Source organism: Nymphalis io, chromosome 14, assembly GCF_905147045.1.
Source record: "Nymphalis io chromosome 14, ilAglIoxx1.1, whole genome shotgun sequence".
NCBI classification, from domain to species: Eukaryota; Metazoa; Arthropoda; class Insecta; order Lepidoptera; family Nymphalidae; genus Nymphalis; species Nymphalis io.
The window spans coordinates 10455324-10472130 of NC_065901.1; the positions used below are offsets into that span (position 1 = coordinate 10455324).

Genomic DNA, 16807 nt, shown 5'->3' on the forward strand with positions numbered 1-16807 from the left:
TCCATGGATTAAATAGTATAGCGAATTATTTCTGACGGTACCATGTTGGTTAAAAGGATATCCGAAATAATAGGAATAAAATTCATCATCATTCTGACAGCAAATGTTACACAAAAAAATTCACTGTAATCCAAAGCAATTGTTTTATAAAACAATGATATATCATTTGATATTTGATGCGAATATTAGTGCCCACCTGACACTTATTCCGTTTCTCTGACAAAAGAGACTAATATTAATTTCCGGGAAGTATTGGGAGTCCATCAGATATTACATCATTGCGATTAGTTCTCACAATTAATTAATAAATAATTTAATAAATAACAGACTTGGATAAATGCGATCAGTCAGTTTGGCATTGAAATAGTATTTTTTAAGCGTCAGTCAATTTTGGTAAATCTTGAGTATTATTTAGATACCGATTTTATTCAATTAAGATCTATGATATTAATAACAATTTGTACAAATAGACATTTCCTTTTTATTCTAATGCTTTGAAAATACAGTACAGTTACAGTAACAGCCTGTTAATGTCCCACTGCTGGGCTAAGGCCTCCTCTCCCTTTTTGAGGAGAAGGTTTGGAGCTTATTCCACCACGCTGCTCCAATGCGGGTTGGTAGAATACACATGTGGCAGAATTTCAATGAAATTAAACACATGCAGGTTTCCTCACGATGTTTTCCTTCACCGTTAAGCACGAGATGAATTATAAACACAAATTAAGCACATGAAAATTCTGTAGTGCTTGCCCGGGTTTGAACCCACGATCATCGGTTAAGATTCACGCGTTGTTACCACAAGGCCATCTCGGCTTTTTTCAAAATATGTTTCACTTTTTTTGAAAATATGTTTCACTTAATTAATTATAATATATATTTTTCAAATTTAATTCTATTATCCTACAACTTGGAGAACTTCATAATTATAAAACATTAAATAATTATTACTGATAATAAGAGATTCTTCATTACGTTTTAAATCCATAGAAAAAATCAATTTTGTATTACCAAAAAATAATAACAAAACCTTTAACATAACTTCTAAATCAAAATACGCCGGGATTGAGAATTAAGAATCAAGAAAATTGCTTCCATAATATGTAAATTTTCAGGAGAAATTTCTATTTTCCCCACGAAAATTAATGGCTCTTGTAATAATTTATTTTGGAGGTACCTTTATTAATATTCTATTGTAAATATGATAAAATATTCTTTTAAATATTAAAATACAATTTTTTTAAATATTAATATAACATTTACAAAATTTAAAGATTTCGACTTTGTCAAATCAGATTTGTTGTGGAAAACTGTAACTAAATACTAAAATAATATTGAAATTGCATATCAAATAGATTTTTAATTTTTGTTGTGCACCCGGATAAAACATAAGCAAAACTTTTTTATAATACTTAACCTTACTTTATATTATACAGTGATTATTATTATAATATTATACCTCCAAACTAAGTGAGCATAACTCATACTCTTGTTATGAGTGTGGAAATTGAATACAAAAGTCGCTAACCTTCGATTCGGTGACCTTTTCAAATTCATAATATTTTCAATTTTACAAAGTATAAAAAAATTATCTATTATATATATATATATATATCGGAGCTATAATTTTATATTGTTGTAAATGCTTATAATAGTGTTTCGTACTGCACTAGCCTACTATTGTCATATTTTATTGTTGTTAATTTTGTGAATATGTAGGCGTTTCGTAGACCAGTAAAAATACAATTATGTATCGTAACTTGCAGTAGAATTATATTAAACTATATACTTCTTCTTACATAACCCTTCAGCGTTCCTTTAGAAGGGTGTTTGACGTGGCCATTATTTAACACCATAGCCGTGACGGTGTTGAAGTGCGTACTACAATTACATCGACGAGTGCTCATAAACAACGGTTATTCATATTTGTATGATAAATTACATTTGAGTTGAACATAAATTTGAGTGTTATACTAATGTATGTCCATCATATATATCTTTTATGATATAAATTCTAGTACACATTTATATAATAATGCCCTCCAGACCGATTTCGGCCACGGCGGCCAATCTCAAGAGAGATTAGCCAACTGCGCAGGAGATATTAGTGCACAGGTGTGTGCGCAAACACAGGTGCACTCTCTATACTATATCCCTAACTCTCATAATTCGATGGGAGCGCAATCCGACACAACCGGAAAGAGTTTAGGCGCAGGACCAACGGCTTTACGTGCTTTCCAAGGCACGGGAGTGCACACACTTCCAACTTCCAGACTCCGGGCTGCTACTGAGAAGTTTCTGACAGAAAAATCCAATAACTTTTTTTATATTGGCCCGACCTAGGAATTGAACCCAGGACCTCCAGGTCTGCAGCCTTACATCAAGCCACTAGACCAACGAGGCAGTCACACATTTATATAATGCTATCATGGAGTAAATGAACCAAAATCTGGTATTATTTTACAGGTCCTTGAAATTTCCTTTTTAAAGATGCTAACTCAAACATCAGTTAAAAGAAATTTGACACTGAATAGGTGATTTAGAGGAATTATTGGAAATCGACAGTAAAATTTATTGTTAAATGCCAGAAAGTCACATTTCACTATCATGTTTCATAAAGTTATGTGCTTAATAGCTACTATATACAAGCATCAAAGTAGCGTATCACATTAAGTCGGTTAACAAAATTTTTAGGTTGACTTGAACATTGTGTCAAGTTTGTTTTTTGAAAATGTATGTTATAAAGAACTGATTATGAAATTAATCAAACTATTTATAAAAATAGGTATAATTATTTATAAATTATCCTATTTTCACTGCACAATGTAATTATTTAATTATCCATATTATTTTTTGCTTCTTGGGTGTCCTGGAAGAAATCTCGTCATTCTTTCGAGGGATTACATACATATAAATTCCCTATCAACATTTTTTTTAAAGTAAATATTGTTGTTTTTTCACTCATTTTATTTGTCACTTCATTCTCTCATGGACTCATGAGTTCGGGTCGAAAATTTACAACCCATTCCGGATCGAGAGACATAACGAATGACAAATGTATCGCCAAACTTGGCTCGTTATCTCGGTGTATGAACATTCATATAGTCTTTAGGGTTACCGTATGGGGATAAAACATTTTATTGTGTACTAATTGGTGTATCGGCGGACATTATCCTTATCATTTCTTGATTATTCACTACTATTAAACATTGAATTGGTTTTCCCGATTATAACAATGACATTATTTTAGAATAATACAAAAGGTCGTTTTTTATTAGAAATTACTAATATTCTTATTTACCCCTCTAATTAGGCGAACAGCTTGTGTTCGAAGTGGGAACGACAAAACCCAAGGTCAGTATTGAATCTGTGACTTTTACACAAAAAATTACACAAATGATTTTCTCAAAAAACATTAAATGCATTATTAATTTATTAAAAATATATATTTACGAAACATACAGTATCCATTTTCATTTCTCATGAAGTAGGTTATTAGTTACGCGATGAACAGCCCTGGTAGATTTTATTACCCTATTGTTGGTAGACGTGAATGATTGCCGCTCTCCTCTGTGCTACATCTCGAGCGTTCTCAACGAATTATGACAGGCGTCATTAATTAAATTTACGATGGATTTTCTTGAACAAATCTCTGCCTTGAACAAATACATTTCTGTTTTAGAAAAAATGTATAAACACGTAAATATATTAACAGAATTCGCTTTTGTATTGTATTTAAAAGAACCGATTGTTGAAACCTGATTTAGGGTGACACGCTATTATGATACGTAAATCCTTTAAATTTACTTTACTCAATGATGCATATCGCTTGACATTTGATCGTGATTTCCGATTAATTTACGTTTATTGCTGAAGAATAGCTCTACAGATATAAACTACTACAACAGAATTACATTACAATGGAAACTACAGAATTTTCGGGAAAAACACTTTCTACTATCAATATCTACGTGTACCGAAATGAGTTTAAAAGAGGTTTTTTTTTTATGTTATAGGTAGATGGACGGGCAACACTGACGATGTACGAAATAATTAACGTTCCTTACATCTCCAATGCGCCACCGACCTTGGGAACGAAGATGATATGTCCATTGTGCCTGTAGTTACACTGTGTCACTCGCCCTTCAAACCGGAACGCAACAATTCTAAGTATTGCTGTTAAGCGGTAGAATATCTGATGCATGGGTGGTACCTACACACGTGAGCTTAAAAGTGATGAGTCTACAACCCAAAACAATAGTAGTTTCACATCAAACATTGGCAATTTAAAAAGTGCCCGTAAATGTCGTCTAAATAGAAAATATTTCATATGTCAGGGAAGCCGTTCAAACGAACAACTAAATATTAAATGATCACTACCCATTTCCAAATATTGACATTATAAACGATATTTAAATTTCACGGAACAATAAAACATTCATTTTTATCCGCTAAAGAGTATAAAAACATTTGTACACGTGTAATAATTTCGTTTTCGGAATATGAAACTCAGAAATCGAATTTATTACAACAACCTTAATTTAAAATGTTAAAACTGACCTTTTTATAATTTAATCGTATTTTTCCTTCTCGGTATAATTGGTGCCATATTTTATTTTTGTCTTTGCGCCTAAATTAAAAGGGCTCGGTCATAGACTTCGAAAACTTTCGAAGTGGTATATAATTTTGAACATAACTTTTTTTTATCTAAACATATTTTGAGTGATACTATTCGTTCCACGCATTTGTTTTTAACTGATAAACTATTTTTATTTTGGCATAGTTGAATATTTCTCAGTTTATTTTATTAATATCGTTATGTAAACAAACAAATTATGTTAATAAATATTAGTTTTAATCGATGGCTTAGCTAAATAAAATCGTGCGCTTTTATATAGACAGCAGCTTGCTATTATCGCACGTCTACGTATTTTACAAGCTTTTTTCACTTACGTTTAATTATAAACAAAAACATCACTCAAAAAACTTATTAATTGGTAAGAAAATGCTCAAAATACGAACACATGAATTAAATTACGAAATAACTAATTAATAACATTCTAATTGTAAAGCTGATTATTTCATCGAGTTATAAAAATGACTAGGGAGCTAGACAACAAAAATTTGATACGATACGCTCACGCGGCTGACATAAACAATGCTCTTACAATAATTATCACTTTGAATATGAAAAAAGAAGATTGTATTATATTTATAGTTGTTGACTGTAATGAACTAGACCGATTCGATTCGTATTGTTCTGAAGTTTAATTTATTATCGGTATGAAACATGAGCAAATCATATACCGAAATGTTCGTCAGCTCCCTAGCCAATATTTGTGATTGAGATGTTAAATGTTCGATGTCATTTTCTTTTTAATTATTATCTGAGGACACATTTCTGAGCCTGTTATGATGACTGGCACATTTATGTCTGCACGAAGATCGCTTGGTATTATAAAGATAAATCAATTTATCATTTCAACGGCTGAAATAGGATCGGTTGAAAGCCGAAATGAAATAATAATTTTGTTTGTGACATTTAAAAAATAATATTCGCATATTTTTTACGTTAATGCTCTCTTTGATGGGTATTATTGTATTTGATGGATATTTTTATTTTTATATACGTTCGTTTTAGTAAATGATTAGACTATTTAAATGAGAATCAATATTCTGCTGTTTTGTTGTTGATTCATTCATCAGTGTTTCTATTCATTTAATGTTACTATGTAACATTTAAACATACTATGTTTATATTTTGAAAATCTAATTTTTAGCTCTTATTAATATTTGTATTCTATGTACATTTGGGTCGGTAATAAATCTGGAGATCCGTAAGCCCTGGGTTCTATCTAGAGTCAATACATTTACAATAATAGCTCCCGAGTAAGCAACTGTGTGTGTCTCTCTCCGTGCCCCGAAAGAAGACAGCATTGATAAATTAATCACCCACTAATTAATGTTTATAAGTAAAGCCAAAAATGTTTTAATATATATTAATCAGTTAAGAAATAATTAAAATGATAATTCTTAATTTGCATTGAACGTAGTCCTAATTCTTCCTTCAATTCACGTAAATCTCTTTTAAGTGACTTTTGTAGAACAAATTATTTGGAGTTTTAGAGATAACCTTTTCACTCTCCCTCTTATTTAAGTTTAATTTCTTGTTAAAATCCAGTGGCTTCCCTAAATTAATATCTCTTTAATAATCTCAGAAATTTATATTTATAATTATTATTCTTAATACGAAAAATCTTATAACCTTTTAAAACCGTTTTTTCTGACTGTTCTATTGATTCAAAAAAGCCAAAATTTGGATTGGAACGTAGTTTTATTATGTAACGTAAGTATCGACAAGACAATTTTAGAAAAAATTTGAGGAATTTTCTTCTTTTTCGAGTGCCACTCCGACTAACGAAGGTTGGCAGTCAGCTTTGAATACTCCTTCTTGTTCATCGTGAAGCGATAAAATTGAGCAGCACTCGCGATTCCCGTCCATTCCATTCCATTTAGGGAATCGGGAGGGGTAATTTTGTATTACAGCTAGTATTTAATATGATTAAAAGAAAAAAAATGTTTCTTTATTTGACCCGTTTGTGATCTTACACCATTAATCTGTTTGTGAACACATAAGAGTAATTTTCTGACACAGTAACATAACGCATGGAAAACTATTTAGAATAGAATAGAATAGAATAGAATAGAATATTCTTTATTGTACACCAAAAGAGTTACAGAACCGGAGTCGGAGTTGATGACGGTCAATATTGACATTTGACAATGACAAGTCGATGTGTTCAACGATGCGAGACACTTAACATACAAAATAAAAGAGTAGTAATTAAAAACAAAGCAAACTACAGAAAATAGTAACAATTAATAAGGATAAATATCGCAAAAAAGTTAAAAACAACTATTACTTTTTAATCATTCTTTTAGTGCGTGAAATAGTCACCTTGTCACCTTTAGACTCTGTGGTCTTCATTTGAATGGAAGACTTCACATTCGACTATCATTGAACAGTATTGAGATCCGACAAACATTCGACTTTATGCCGAGTACCATCTTGAGCTGTGATATATATAAAGCCATCCCATGTCCAGCATTTTGTCAATACCAAAACGAGATCTTGCTTCAAGGAAGACATCATGCCTACTTTTTGTTAAAAATTCCGATTGCGGGACTCCAGTTCCAGTGTTTTGGCGAACCATACTTTATCTCGCATCGTGACGTCACAAAACTTGATTTCGATAGGTCTAGGCTTCTTATCATTTAAGCGACCTAAGCGGTAGGAATTTTTTGTACATGTACTGGAAACAATCGGCAGAAGTAGATGTTGAACTACGAGACCAATGACGCGGGACGTTGCTTCCTCTAACTTCTCTTCTGGTACTCCATGTAAAAGAAGCATTCTTCGTCTTCTATGCATTTCCTGACGATCCATCTCACTTGCAAGAAACTCAAATTGTTACTGCAATGTGTTAAGTGCAGAAATAATAAATAACTTAAAGGTCGTGAATTCTGAAGCCAGAGAAGAAGTTGTAGTAGGCGAGGAAGATTTTTGTAGATCTTGATGGAACTCATTCATTTTGTTGTTAAACAATTCTGTCATGGCAGACAAAGACTCTTTAATGGTTTCCATACTGTGCTGTTGTGATATTGTAGTGATGATATAGAGTGAAATTAAACAGGAGAATACTTGCTGAGGGGTAATGTGATGCTACATATGTTTAATCTATAGTAAAATTCACTTAAAAACATTTATAAATAAGCAATTAGAGCAAACAAAAGCATGACCATATTGATTTACCTTTTTTTGCAAGCTCTTCTAAGGTACCATCCAAGCATCACAGTTGGGTTAGACGGCTCTGTAAGCCATGCCATGTAACTACATGCACAATGGATATAACATATCTTAATTTCCAAGGTTATTTGCACAGGTAACCACTTACTACCAGGTGGCCCATTTGCCATTCGACCACATATAATGAAAAAAGAAATGCCATAGAAACACGAAATAAAATTGGTAGGTACATGGACAATACTAAAATAAAAACATTGGGAGACTTCATACAAACTATGACATTTTTAATAACAACGGGCTTAACCCTTCCTATGCCGCATCGCACACCATGAGAAATGTTGTATCTGCCGTCGATTTATCGGGTGAAAGAGAAAGAACATATAACTAAGAAAGAGATAGTTTTTTTTCTGTCTCTTTCATATGTCGCACGCTATGATTTAGTATAGCCAGGTGTAAACTTTATTTTGACAATATTATCGAAAGTTTTTTTATACTCTTTTTACCACTAGCTCTCATATCCAGATTTTTTAAAATATTTTTTTGAATAAAAGTCTCAGTGTTTTACTCATTTATTATGATTGTTTTCACTTTTTTAAAACACAATTTTAATAATGTTGATTGTATTAGATTTAACACAAAGTGAGTATGGGATTATGTTATCGCAGACTGAAAGATTTTTCAGGATTATTCTCGGCTCATCATCATCATCATCATCACCCTTTTCGCGTCCACTGCTGGACATAGGTCTCTCCAATGGCACGCCACTGAGCTCGATTTTCAGCTCTTAATCTCCAACCGCTGCCAGCCACTTTGCGTATATCGTCACTCCACCTAGCTGGAGGGCGTCCTACGCTACGTTTGCCACTCCAGAACGCGTCTACTCCAACGGTCGTCGGTTCTGCGACATATGTGTCCAGCCCACTGCCACTTCAGCTTACTAATTCTTTGGGCTTTGTCGATAACCTTAGCCAATAGATTAGGCACCGTTGTAAGGAATCCAGAACAGACCAGGTCTCAATAGAGTCAAAAGCCTTCTCATAGTCCACAAATGCTAAGCACAGGGGTTGATTATACTCTTCGGTCTTATGTATAATCTGCCGCACTGTGTAAATGTGGTCTATGGTTCCGTACCCTCTTCGAAATCCGGCCTGTTACGGGGGCTGAAACTCGACAAGTCTACTCGCGAGACGATTCGTGATGACCCTAGAAAACAGCTTAGAGACATGGCTCAAGAGGGAAATAGGTCTGTAGTTCTTCAAAAAGGTTTTGTCTCCCTTTTTGAAGAACATTACGACAACACTCTTGCGCCATGCCTTTGGAGTTCTCCCCGAGAATATGACAGAGTTAAATATTCGTTGGAGCTGCGCTAGTAAAGGTTTTCCAGCTGCCTTTAGTAGCTCCGTCGTAATTCCATCTTACCCGGGGGCTTTTCCATTTTTAAGCTGCCCCAAAGCCATCACGATTTCGTCTTGGCTTACTTCTGGAAACTCTTCTGTGAAGGGGGCTAAAGTGACTCTAGGATCCCCAGGGTCGGGTTGAGGACGAGGCGCTACTGATGTATATAATTTACCAAAGAAGTCCTGAACTTCCTTAAGAATCTCGAGCTTACAGGTGACGACTTTTCCCTTTGAAGCGGTCAGCTTCGTCAGATGGCTTCGACCTAGTTTTTGAACAAAGACTTTCGACCGCCGATTTTGCTCAATCACTTCTTTTATAGAGCGTGTATTGGAGTTTCGGAGGTTGCGTCTTACTAGCTTTGATATTTTTTTATTAAGATCTGACGAAGTGACTGTAGGGTTTTCACGTTGTTTTCGCAATAGCTCTAGAGACTCTCCCGAAAGTTTGGTCCTCTTGCCGGTGTTTTGCGCTGGATAGAATTTCGTCCCCTCATCCCTAAGGATACCCACCACTTGGTCGAGTTCTTGGTTGATGTCAACGTCAGTGTTGGTTTCCAAGGCAGCGAATCGGTTTTCCAGTTTTCACTGAAATGTACTAGACTCCACGGCTTGGAGCAATTTTGGTCGGAGTGTAGACCTCATTAGACGGGCGCGCTCGAACTTGTAGTCAATATTTTCAGTGCCTCGTACAAGTCGGTGATCACTTCCGGTATTGAACCTTGTGATCACAGAGACATCTCTAAATATTCGCCTCTTGTCCGTCATAATAAAGTCAATCTCGTTTCTAATCATAGCGTTTGGGCTTCGCCACGTCCACTTCCGTTGAGGCTGTTTCTTAGAGTTCATCAAGAACAGACCCTCTTTCTCCAGAAAGTTGACGAGCATTTGCCCCCTATGATTACTGCTTCCAAATCCTTGTTGTCCTAGTACCGATTCGTTGCTAGTATGTACTCCCACTTTAGCGTTGAAGTCCCCCATGACAACATTGAAGTGGGCCTTTTGGGTGGTGTGCAATGCCTTAGAAATGTCTTCGTACATTTCTTCCACTTCATCATCCGAGTGTGTTGAAGTCGGTGCGTATACTTGAATAACCTTGAGGCAATACCTCTTGGTGAGTCTGATCACAAGATACGCTACCCTTGCCGACACACTGGAGATTTCTAAGATGTTGTCAGAGAGAGCCTTGTTGATCAAGAACGCGACGCCACCTTGGGATGGTTGGTCTCCCTCTCTGAAGTACATAAGATGGCCTGATTCTAAGGCTATAGTATCCTCTCTCTTTCTTCGGATTTCACATAGCCCCAAAATATGCCACCTTATGTTCCTCAGCTCTTCTTCGAGCTGTGCCAGGTGTTCGTCGAGCCGTAGCGTGCGTCCGTTATACGTAGCCAGGGTCAGTCGGTGTTGGCGGCCTACCGTAACCCGGGGATTCTTAGCACCCCCTTTCCCACCCTTACCATAACCGCCGCCTTGGCCAGGAACAGCGGGGCGACTGGGAACTAGGGGCCTTTGCGTATAGGTGTGTGCCATAAAAGGTTTTGCCCGTAATCACCACGCTGGGCAGGCGGGTTGGTGATCGCAGAGCGTAGCTCGTCGTACAGATGACGCTGCTGCCCGTCACCGGTCTGCAGTATTTAGCTACGCCTTAATGGAATGGTTATACCGCCATTAGTCGGTTGCCAGAGCCTCGTTTGTTTATCGGCAGGATGCACCACGTGCAGGTGAGGTTGGCTGGAAACATCTAGATACAGTTGTGCTCCCTTACATCCCTATGTAAGGGATATATATATATATATTAATAAATATATATATATATATATATTCATATATATATATATGAAAGTATAATTGGTAAAAAATCGTCTATATATATATAAAACAATTCTCTGTTAAACCCTTGTATTAAATCTTGAGTTGACTAACATTTGAACATTGAACATGTACTATATCTGCCCACTTTGGCATGAAAATTTATGAACTTCCTTTTTCCAAGCTGAAATAGTATTTTTTATTAAATAAGCGCAAAACATTGGCAAGAACAAGGTAATGTCATCGGATAAGGTACTTGTATATACAGCAGCCACGTCAAAAATTGTTCTCAAACCTATGCTAAATTATTTTAATTAAGAGCAAAGTTGCTTCTTTAACTTGATTTTGCAGAAGGTGAGTCCAGTTCATGGTGAAATATAAAATATTGTATTTATAACTACATTATAACTTAAAGGGTTGATCAATGATTATAAACATTAAGTGATTATTTTTTATCGATAGAAAAAAACACGAAGTGATCCCTGATATTTCTTAAATCCTTTAGTTCTCTGAGACCAAAGCTGGAAGATTCTAGATCTAGGGCCTGACATCAGGGTATTTTTGTTACATATATTATAAAGAAAGGTTTTGGCGCTTTACATTTTCTTTTCATATTCCAACATTCATCATTGCGACTGCGCACCCCAAATTAATATTTATACTGTTTCGCTATCGTAACTTCATAGCAATCCTGAAGACGAGATTCGAGACGAATCCCTTACTTGCCACCCAAATTCATTGGTATGATGAAAAATATTTCAAATGTCTACTATAGGAATTGGGTAAATAAGTTTTATTTTTACCATAAAATGTTAAAAATGTATCTATTCATATAAGGTTTCCTCAGTCCGATATGGTCCACGGATCGTCTTTACGCCTTTTCATCATTTATATTACGCTTTTTCCCTGTAAAATCATATGAAGGTCTGGTTCGAATATATCTGTTACGAGAGAATATTACGAACCGGTTGTAAAATAATGAGATTATTTTACATGTATGTTACGTTGCTCTCATGTAGTTATTTTATTAATTAGGAAACATTATATAAAAAACATTTTCTTATCGCTTATATGAATAATGATGAGATTATTTGACATGTATATTACGTTGCTCTCATACAGTTATTTTATTAATTAGGAAACATTATATAAAAAACATTTTCTTATCGCTTATACAAAAATAGTGTATCAAAATATATATTTCGTTACACTATTTTTTCAATTATAGAGTTACTTAATATTCAAATAAAGATTAAAATTTTTTATTTTTTATTTTTAGAATTAATTAAGTAAAACATTAATTCAATTGAATATGTATATGTAAGAGGTATTTTTTTAATTCATAAAAGTTTACTCTAAAAAGGTGTTATAAATTATAACTAATATGACTAAGATTATTATATCTACAAATTCAAGTAAGTATCAATACTTACGAATCTAGTCTAATTCTGTTGTTATCATCAAAAAAAGACAAGCCTGTAGGCTGTCGGGTTCAGATATTTGCATATGGACTTGATCAATGTTTTGTATAATATGCAACATTTCTCTAGGTGATCCGGAAAAGGCAATGTCTGAAATATTATCCGTTTCAATTCCACCTAAACAATAAGAACAACTTTGATTCGTAATTAACAACACCATTTTACCTATAAGTATATTTCTTATATTAGTTGTGAAATTAATAGTTTTTTTTTTACAAAAAAGTCTGTAAAAATGAAAAGTAATATTAGATCTCGCTTTACTATGCTTATGAAAATTATTATGTATTTTATTCATTTTCTTGTATATGAAACAATGAAGTTAAAAAAACAGTTCACAAATAGTAAGAGCCGAACACAACCTGAAACTGACGCGTGAATCTTATTGATACAAAAATGTTTTTAAAAAGATTGATGAATACCTACGTATAAAATTTATTTAATATGATAACTTTATTTAAATAATTAAAATATAAATTATAAATATTATAATTGAATAATAAGTTTAAAAAATAATAATAATATAAGTTTTATTTAGGGTAAACTAAAATCTTTGTGGAAGAAATGCATAAAGCTATTTTATATATAGAATAGGTATATAAATACATATATTCTACGCTTACCCGAGAACCTTTGTTAACATCAATAAAATCACTTTACTGTTATTGTTATTATATTCGAAAAACATTTTGCAATTTACGAAATTTTCACAAATATGTCCGCGAGCATTCGAAAAAATGATGTTGGCGCGCGAATTTGCGACGTGAATTTCGTCGTCGCTGATTGGTCGAAATGATAATCTAATAAAAAAGAGAGAGGGAGGCAAATATATATCAAAGAGAGGCAAATATATACTATGGATAAAAAAGAACTAGGTATATGTTTCTCTAGTGAGATAACGTTCGAGCGCATATCTACGCTCCGGCATACTATGGGTACAAAATTCGGAGCGCATATATGCGCTTCGGCATACGAAGTATTAAGCAAAAATCCTCTGCAAACGAGTCAAATTAACCCTAAAACGAGGAACGAGCTTAACATCCAAGTGTTTGTGGGATGATAATCATATATCCGCTGGAATATTGAGGGTATATGAGCCATAAAAATATTATATGCCCTGAAAGTGGTGATATTTTATCGGACAATATTTACGTTTCATTACAGGACTTTGCGTTATTAGATATAAAAATTATGTATTACTTGTACTTGGATTTAATTAAGGTTATTTTATTATCTATCTGGTGGAGTGTGATCAAGATAATAAAGTTTTCGACGGGCAAATGTAATTTTATGAATACGATCTGCAAGATTTTATTTAGTTTTATTGTCGACAAAATTTAATCAGCGCACAAAGACGCCATCTTGTCATTTCCTTGCTAGATTTTAATTTTTGTGATGAAACGTTTGTGACAGATTTCTGACGTAAAAGTTTTCAATTCCATGTAAACTAAGTAGCACGCGCATATTTTTTATTTCTTGTTATGGTTTCAGCTTGACGACAATCATGTCTAAAAGAGAATGATGATGTCTATATTGGAGCGCACTGGTCTAAAAGACGCATATTCATTCTTCTTTAATTTATTTCTTTATTCTTCTTCGCATCTTCAACTTAGGTTATATGTGACAGGAAACATGGTAGCTGGTAAACTATTCCACACGCTAGCAGTACGTATCAGAAACGTGACGTAGACACGTGTTGGTCTACAAAGATTAAAACCTGTCTTTGATAGCACCTAAGGGCACGAGCAGTTGTAACACAAGGGGTGTCTATCATCTATCAAGCCTATCACACAGGAAATGTTCTGTAAGCCGTTGGGATTTTTATTTATTTTAAATTTAAATAAAGTTACTGATACAGTTAATATACTTCTGGTTAATGACAGTCACTGAAAACAAGCGTTGATCTATCATCCTTAACATCGATCTGCGTAGTAGGCAATCTACTGCCAATGCTTTATAACCTTGAACCATAATTTATACTATACTTTTTTCTCATTTTAAGAATATCTATATTTTTATTTTACCATTTTTATATCCATATGAATTTTTTATTCTTCTTTATTTTAAGCTCTCTTAGTTACATATTTAAAACATAAAAATAATTCATTTCCTTCAATAGCTTGGAGTATTTGGCAATGAATGTTAGTTAAGCTTCTCCTGCAGTGACAATGCGTTGTCAACCATGGAACTTAAATTACAACGTTCCTCGTGCCTGTAATTACACTGGCTCTCCCAGTCTCAATACCGAAATGCAAATACACAAAGCATTGTTTCTTGACTATAGAATATCTGGAGATTGGTTTCTAGATGGACATGCACAGACTACAAAACCATACAAGATCTGGTTGCGTCACATATTTTATTTTGATAAATTTTAAGACATTAAAACATAAATTCAATTTTATTTGATTACACAATTTCCAACCATTTAGTTAAGAGGGTAACCGAGGTTAGGGACCTAGGAGTGCTTCTAGATTCTAATTTATTATTTGACAGACATATGAATAAAATTATTGCAAAAGCTTACTGTATGTTGGGTTTCATATTTCGCCAGGGAAGAGACTTTAAAAATATCAATACATTTAATGTGCTGTATAATTCGTATGTAAGATCTAATTTGGAATTCGCTTCAACGGTTTGGAATCCACAATACTCTAAGTATATTATGGCTATCGAAAATGTACAGGATAAATTTATTAGAAGATTAACGCGTAAATTTGGGTCCAATTCTATTAATAAGCTTAATATTTTGTCGCTTGAGAAACGCAGGGAATGCAAAGATCAGGTTTTTCTTTATAAAATTGTAAATAATTTTGTCGATTCAATGTACCTAGTCAACAATATTTATTTCAAGTGTTTTTCACATTCCATTGCCCGTTCAAAACATACCTTTTATGTCCCAATGTGTAGAACGAACTATGTTAAAAATCGCTTTTTGGTAAGAGCATGTGACAATTATAATAAACGCTACTCTAATATAGATATCTCTCTAAGGAAAATTTATTTAAGTTTTTAGAAGCCTTAAAAAACTGTAATTGTGATTAATATTCCTATATTTTTATATGTTCTGCTTTTTAAATTACATTTTAAATACTTTTCATATATTTTAATTAATTGTTAAATAACTTGTTATTGTTAGGTTCACTTCATGTTTGAATGTAAAAGTGGAAACTTTGTTGGCTTATGTGAGACTTATTTTGTTACCAAATGTTTATGTATTATATTATGCTGTATGTTTCCCAAATAAATAAATAAATAATAAAATAAATTTATAATTTTATTTTATTTAGACTAAAATAAATTTATAATTTTATTTTATTTAGGGAAATGATCTAAATGATGGATAGAAAACATACCAGCATATTAGTTCGGTGTAATGACTCGGCAACTGGCAATAAAAGTGATAAGGGTTAGTTAGAGTCAGTCCATCACAAAGTACACATCAATCGCGACGCGCAAAACAAACATTAACAAACACTCAATAAAATTAATTTCGTATTTTGAATAGCATAATTTGAATGTGTTACATTATTATTAAACTTTTATTTACTTTTATAATTTTAATAATTTTAATATGCGTACTGGGTCTCAAGTATATATTATATAAATAAAAAATAGTTACTATACAAATCAAGACTGCTTGGAATGACAACCAGAATGGCGATCTGAGCGGAATATGCACCAGCCCTCCTGTCGCCAATAGATGCAATAAGACGACGTGTTGTACCATTAATAAAGCTTTTTGCACTGCTACCCATAGTCCAAGTACAAATCAAGTATACATCTTAAACTAAAACATATAGATTACAAGAACACGCTATTTCCATCAAAAAGCAGTGAACGTTAATCCTCAACCCAACCCATACCAAACAATATAATTCAAAAATAATTCCGATGCAAACATTGTCGGCTATAGCGTGGATGCCGCATGATCGGCTCTAGATACATTTCTAGAAATACGACTGATTCGAAATTGCGTTCGATATTCGGGTATTACCTAACATTTCTTTGTCGCCATTTACTATTCGCGCTACCATTGTAACTTTCGCCCCACAATAAAACAGTACGTGACCGTGGCTTTTAATGCAGCTGTTACGGAATACCGAAACAATTTTGGGGTGGATTTTGATTCCAATTTTTCCCGTTCTATACGCAATTCTTCTATCGCTTTGAGTATCTGTTTTTATTGAAGCATTTCATGGTTATGGCGTTGACTGGATTATGTTTCAATATGATTTTGTTTTTTGATAACGTTTATAGTATTGTGTGTTGATTGCCTCTAAGGTCTAGTGACTAGAACCCTGCGAGCAATCGTGTCG

The 16807-nt window shown here is 33.6% G+C and overlaps 1 pseudogene; it reads right to left on the minus strand.

The window, feature by feature from the left end:
* Positions 1 to 7012: 7012 nt before the first annotated feature.
* LOC126773511 (uncharacterized) lies at positions 7013 to 7646 on the minus strand (annotated as a pseudogene).
* Positions 7647 to 16807: the final 9161 nt, after the last annotated feature.